The sequence below is a fragment of the Gopherus flavomarginatus genome, chromosome 1 (genome assembly GCF_025201925.1).
Source record: "Gopherus flavomarginatus isolate rGopFla2 chromosome 1, rGopFla2.mat.asm, whole genome shotgun sequence".
Classification (NCBI taxonomy): Eukaryota; Metazoa; Chordata; order Testudines; family Testudinidae; genus Gopherus; species Gopherus flavomarginatus.
The window spans coordinates 376446583-376452060 of NC_066617.1; the positions used below are offsets into that span (position 1 = coordinate 376446583).

A 5478-nucleotide genomic window follows, 5' to 3' on the forward strand; every position below is an offset into this window, starting at 1 on the left:
TCCAGAGTAGGTTATTCTCCATCCCATTCCTTAGGCATCCAAACATTGTCTTTGTTTTGGCCACTGCTGTGAATGAGCCAAGCTGCTATCAGTGATGCCCAGGTCTTTCCCCTGAGACGTGCTCTAGTTGGGATGTTTCTCTCTGGTACATATTTAGTCAATGGTTTAGTATTTTTCAATTCTTAGATTTTGAGCAACCAAGGGAATGGGGAACTCCGTTCAGCATGGACTCTCTAGCCTGGCTTTCATTGCATTAAGGAACAGTGATGGATAACCAATAGCCACACTAGTGTTTCCTGCTGATGCCTATTAAGGTTTCCAGCAACACAACATGCAGGAATTATTGTCTCACAGAGCACCATAAAATATGGAATTGGCATTAGTAAGGTCATTTTTTCATAATTCATTTATCTGAATTTTTAACATGTCATATTTCAGTGTGTCAGGAGAGGACAATCTGCTTCACTCATAACAACCACCTCTGGTAGTACACATAATATTTCATATTAACTTTGTCTCTCCATCCAGGCATTTGCAATGCGACCATCAACGTAGACACTGATCACATACAGTAAATCAGGGAAATATATGGTAAATGCAGGAGACACAGTTCTGCCTCAGATTTGGACATCTTCTCCACTACTCCATGTCAGATTCCAACACAACCGACTTCACCAACCCCTCCACCTTCATCCTGCTGGGCATTCCTGGCCTAGAGGTAGCGCATACCTGGCTCTCCATTCCCTTCTGTGCAATATACGTCATAGCCATCTTGGGGAACTCCATCATATTGTTCATTGTGAAGAAGGAGCCGAGCCTCCATGGGCCCCTGTACTATTTCCTCTGCATGCTGGCCGTCACTGACCTGGTTCTATTAACATCCACCCCTCCCAAAACGCTGAGCATCTTCTGGTTCAACTCCAGGGAGATCAATGTCAGTGCCTGCCTCACCCAGATGTTCTTCATTCACTGCTGCTCAATGATTGAATCTGGGATTTTAGTGTCCAGGGCTTTTGATCACTACGTGGCCATCTGTGATCCCCTGAGATATTCCACTATCCTAACAAACTCTGTGGTGGCCCAGATTGGCTGGCTGTGGTGCTGCGAGGTTCCATGCTCACACTATGCTTTCCCTTCATAGCGAGAAGGTGGCCATATTATACAACTAACATCATCCCCCACTTGTACTGTCACCTGATAGCCGTGGAGAAGCTGGCCTGTGCCGACATCCGCATTAGTAGTTACTACAGCCTCTTTGTGGTATTGCCTGTTTTTGGTCTGGATGTGTTTTTTATAACTATGTCCTATACCCAGATCCTCAGGGCCATCTTCAGTCTCCCCACAAAGGATGCCCGGTTCAAGACTTTTGGGACCTGCAGCTCCCACTTCTTTGTCATCTTAGCCGTTTATTTACCTGGTCTCTTCTCCTTTCTCATACACCGGTTTGGCTACAATGTCCTCCTGCATTTCCACATTCTCATGGCCAACATGTCCCTCCTGGTGCCTCCCATGTTAAATCCTATCATTTATGGAGTGAGGGCCAAAGAGATTTGGGTCAGGCTGCTCCAGTTTATTACTCATCAAGGGATCTAAACATTTTCTCCTTGAGCTCGGGCTCTAAATATGAGCACAGCTGACTGTTGATTTGGTGCTGGGGCCCTCTTTTCTGAATCACTGACTCATAGACTTATAGACTCTAGGACTGGAAGGGACCTCGAGAGGTCATCGAGTCCAGTCCCCTGCCCTCATGGCAGGACCAAATACTGTCTAGACCATCCCTGATAGACATTTATCTAACCTACTCTTAAATATCTCCAGAGATGGAGATTCCACAACTTCCCTAGGCAATCTATTCCAGTGTTTAACTACCCTGACAGTTAGGAACTTTTTCCTAATGTCCAACCTAAATCTCCCTTGCTGCAGTTTAAGCCCATTGCTTCTTGTTCTATCATTGGAGGCTAAGGTGAACAAGATTACTCCCTCCTCCTGATGACACCCTTTTAGATACCTGAAAAATGCTATCATGTCCCCTCTCAGTCTTCTCTTTTCCAAACTAAACAAACCCAATTCCTTCAGCCTTCCTTCATAGGTCATGTTCTCAAGACCTTTAATCATTCTTGTTGCTCTTCTCTGGACCCTCTCCAACTTCTCCACATCTTTCTTGAAGTGCGGTGCCCAGAACTGGACACAATACTCCAGCTGAGGCCTAACCAGCGCAGAGCAGAGCGGAAGAATGACTTCTCGTGTCTTGTTTACAACACACCTGTTAATGCATCCCAGAATCACGTTTGCTTTTTTTGCAACAGTATCACACTGTTGACTCATATTAAGCTTGTGGTCCACTATGACCCCTAGATCTCTTTCTGCCATACTCCTTCCTAGACAGTCTCTTCCCATTCTGTATGTGTGAAACTGATTGTTCCTTCCTAAGTGGAGCACTTTGCATTTATCTTTATTGAACTTCATCCTGTTTACCTCAGACCATTTCTCCAATTTGTCCAGATCATTTTGAATTTTGACCCTGTCCTCCAAAGCAGTTACAATCCCTCCCAGTTTGGTATTGTCCGCAAACTTAATAAGCGTACTTTCTATGCCAACATCTAAATCGTTGATGAAGATATTGAACAGAACCGGTCCCAAAACAGACCCCTGCGGAACTCCACTTGTTATACCCTTCCAGCAGGATTGGGAGCCATTAACAACTACTCTCTGAGTACGGTTATCCAGCCAGTTATGCACCCACCTTATAGTAGCCCCATCTAAATTGTACTTTCCTAGTTTATCTATAAGAATATCGTGCGAGACTGTATCAAATGCCTTGCTAAAGTCTAGGTATATCACATCCACAGCTTCTCCCTTATCCACAAGACTCGTTATCCTATCAAAGAATGCTATCAGATTAGTTTGACATGATTTGTTCTTTACAAATCCATGCTGGCTATTCCCTATCACCTTCCCACCTTCCAAGTGTTTGCAGATGATTTCTTTAATTACCTGCTCCATTATCTTCCCTGGCACAGAAGTTAAACTAACTGGTCTGTAGTTTCCTGGGTTGTTTTATTTCCCTTTTTACAGATGGGCACTATATTTGCCCCCTTCCAGTCTTCTGGAATCTCCCCCGTCTCCCATGATTTCCCAAAGATAATAGCTAGAGGCTCAGATACCTCTTCTATTAACTCCTTGAGTATTCTAGGATGCATTTCATCAGGCCCTGGTGACTTGCAGGCATCTAACTTTTTTAAGTGATTTTTTACTTGCTCTTTCTTTATTTTATCTTCTAAACCTACCCTCTTCCCGTAAGCATTCACTATACTAGACATTCCTTCAGACTTCTCAGTGAAGACTGAAACAAAGAAGTCATTAAGCATCTCTGCCATTTCCAAGTCTCCCGTTACTGTTTCCCCCTCCTCACTGAGCAGTGGGCCTACCCTGTCCTTGGTTTTCCTCTTGCTTCTAATGTATTGATAAAAAGTCTTCTTGTTTCCCTTTATTCCCATAGCTAGTTTGAGTTCATTTTGTGCCTTTGCCTTTCTAATCTTGCCTCTGTATTCCTGTGGTATTTGCCTATATTCATCCTTTGTGATCTGACCTTGTTTCCATTTTTTATATGACTTCTTTTTATTTTGTATGTCACGCAAGATCTCGTGGTTAAGCCAAGGTGGTCTTTTGCCACATTTTCTATCTTTCCTAACCATCGGAATAACTTTCTTTTGGGCCCTTAATAGCGTCCCTTTGAAAAACTGCCAACTCTCCTCAGTTGTTTTTCCCCTCAGTCTTGATTCCCGTGGGACCTTACCTATCAGCTCTCTGAGCTTACCAAAATCCGCCTTCCTGAAATCCATTGTCTCTATTCTGCTGTACTCCCTTCTACCCTTCCTTAGAATTGCAAACTCTTTGATTTCATGATCACTTTCACCCAAGCTTCCTTCTACTTTCAAATTCTCAACAAGTTCCTCCCTATTTGTTAAAATCAAGTCTAGAACAGCTTCCCCCCAGTAGCTTTTTCAACTTTCTGAAATAAAAAGTTGTCTGCAATGCAGTCCTGGAACTTATTGGATAGTCTGTGCCCCGCGGTGTTGTTTTCCCAACATATATCTGGATAGTTGAAGTCCCTCATCACCACCAAATCTTGGGCTTTGGATGATTTTGTTAGTTGTTTGAAAAAAGCCTCATCCACCTCTTCCACCTGATTAGGTGGCCTGTAGTAGACTCCCAGCACGACGTCACCAGTGTTTTTTACCCCTTTTAGCCTAACCCAGAGAGTCTCAACACTTCCGTCTCCTATGTCCATCTCCACCTCAGGCCAAGTGTGTACATTTTTAATATATAAGGCAACACCTCCTCTCTTTTTCCCCTGTCTATCCTTCCTGAGCAAACTATACCCATCCACACCAACATTCCAGTCGTGTGTATTATCCCACCAAGTTTCAGTCATGCCAACAATGTCATAGTTGTTTTTATTTATTAGCACTTCCAGTTCTTCCTGCTTTTTACCCATACTTCTTGCATTTGTATATAGGCATCTAAGATACTGGTTTGATCTTGCCTCCAGCTTTGCCCTGACCCTCCTTTCTCTCTGTCATTATAGCCCGTGCTCCCTCCTGGTTCCAACCCATCTCCCAGGTCTTGTTCCCCACTTACCTGTGGGCTTTGCTCACCTATCCCCGTTGAACCTAGTTTAAAGCCCTCTTTACTAGGTTAGCCAGTCTGTGGGCAAATAAGGCCTTTCCCCTCTTCGAAAGGTGAACGCCATCTGTGCCTAGCAGTCCTTCCTCGAATAGCATCCTGTGGTCGAGGAAGCCAAAGCCCTCCTGGCGGCACCATCTTCGCAGCCAGGCATTCACCTCCACGATGCATCTGTCTCTGCCTGGACTCCTACTTTCAACAGGAAGAATCGAAGAGAGCAGTCAAAAGACATTAAATCTTTTCCTGACCTTACTGTGCTGTGTCAGCCTGACAACCTGGGGAACTGGTCTGTGTACAGCTCATTGGGTGGCCACCTTTCTAATTGCTGGTAACTGCACCCATGAAGCCCCTCCTCTTACTCCACGTCTTCAGCCAAGGGTACACCCCTGCTCTGCCTCTTCTGCCCAAGATCCCACCTCTGTCCGTCACTCCTCTCCTCCCCTCCCCTGTCACTCACTGGAGCATTTCCACTTCCCTCCCCACACCCTCAGCTGCAAGGGAGACATTTCAGATGTTCTTAGGGTGCACCCACTTTGACCATTATTCCAGGGGCTTCTGGGGCTCTTGAAAACTCTTGGATTTTGGCAGATAACTTAGCAGTTAGCTGACGGGAGCACAGTATCTAATTCCTATGTAAAAAAAAGAAAGAGAAATAAATGTTAGACCCACTCAGCTCTAATACTGAAGTGTTCTGACATCTTGTGGCAAGTCGCTTAACGGACACTGGTTATGTTTAAAATTTTAATGTATATTAATACTTTGTTACTAGCTCCAAACAGAGAGAGAGAGAGA

General features: G+C 44.5%; 1 pseudogene; it reads left to right on the top strand.

Annotated features, from left to right (window-relative positions):
* Positions 1-646: 646 nt before the first annotated feature.
* On the top strand, positions 647-1593 carry LOC127044607 (olfactory receptor 52R1-like; annotated as a pseudogene).
* The last annotated feature ends 3885 nt before the right edge of the window (positions 1594-5478 follow it).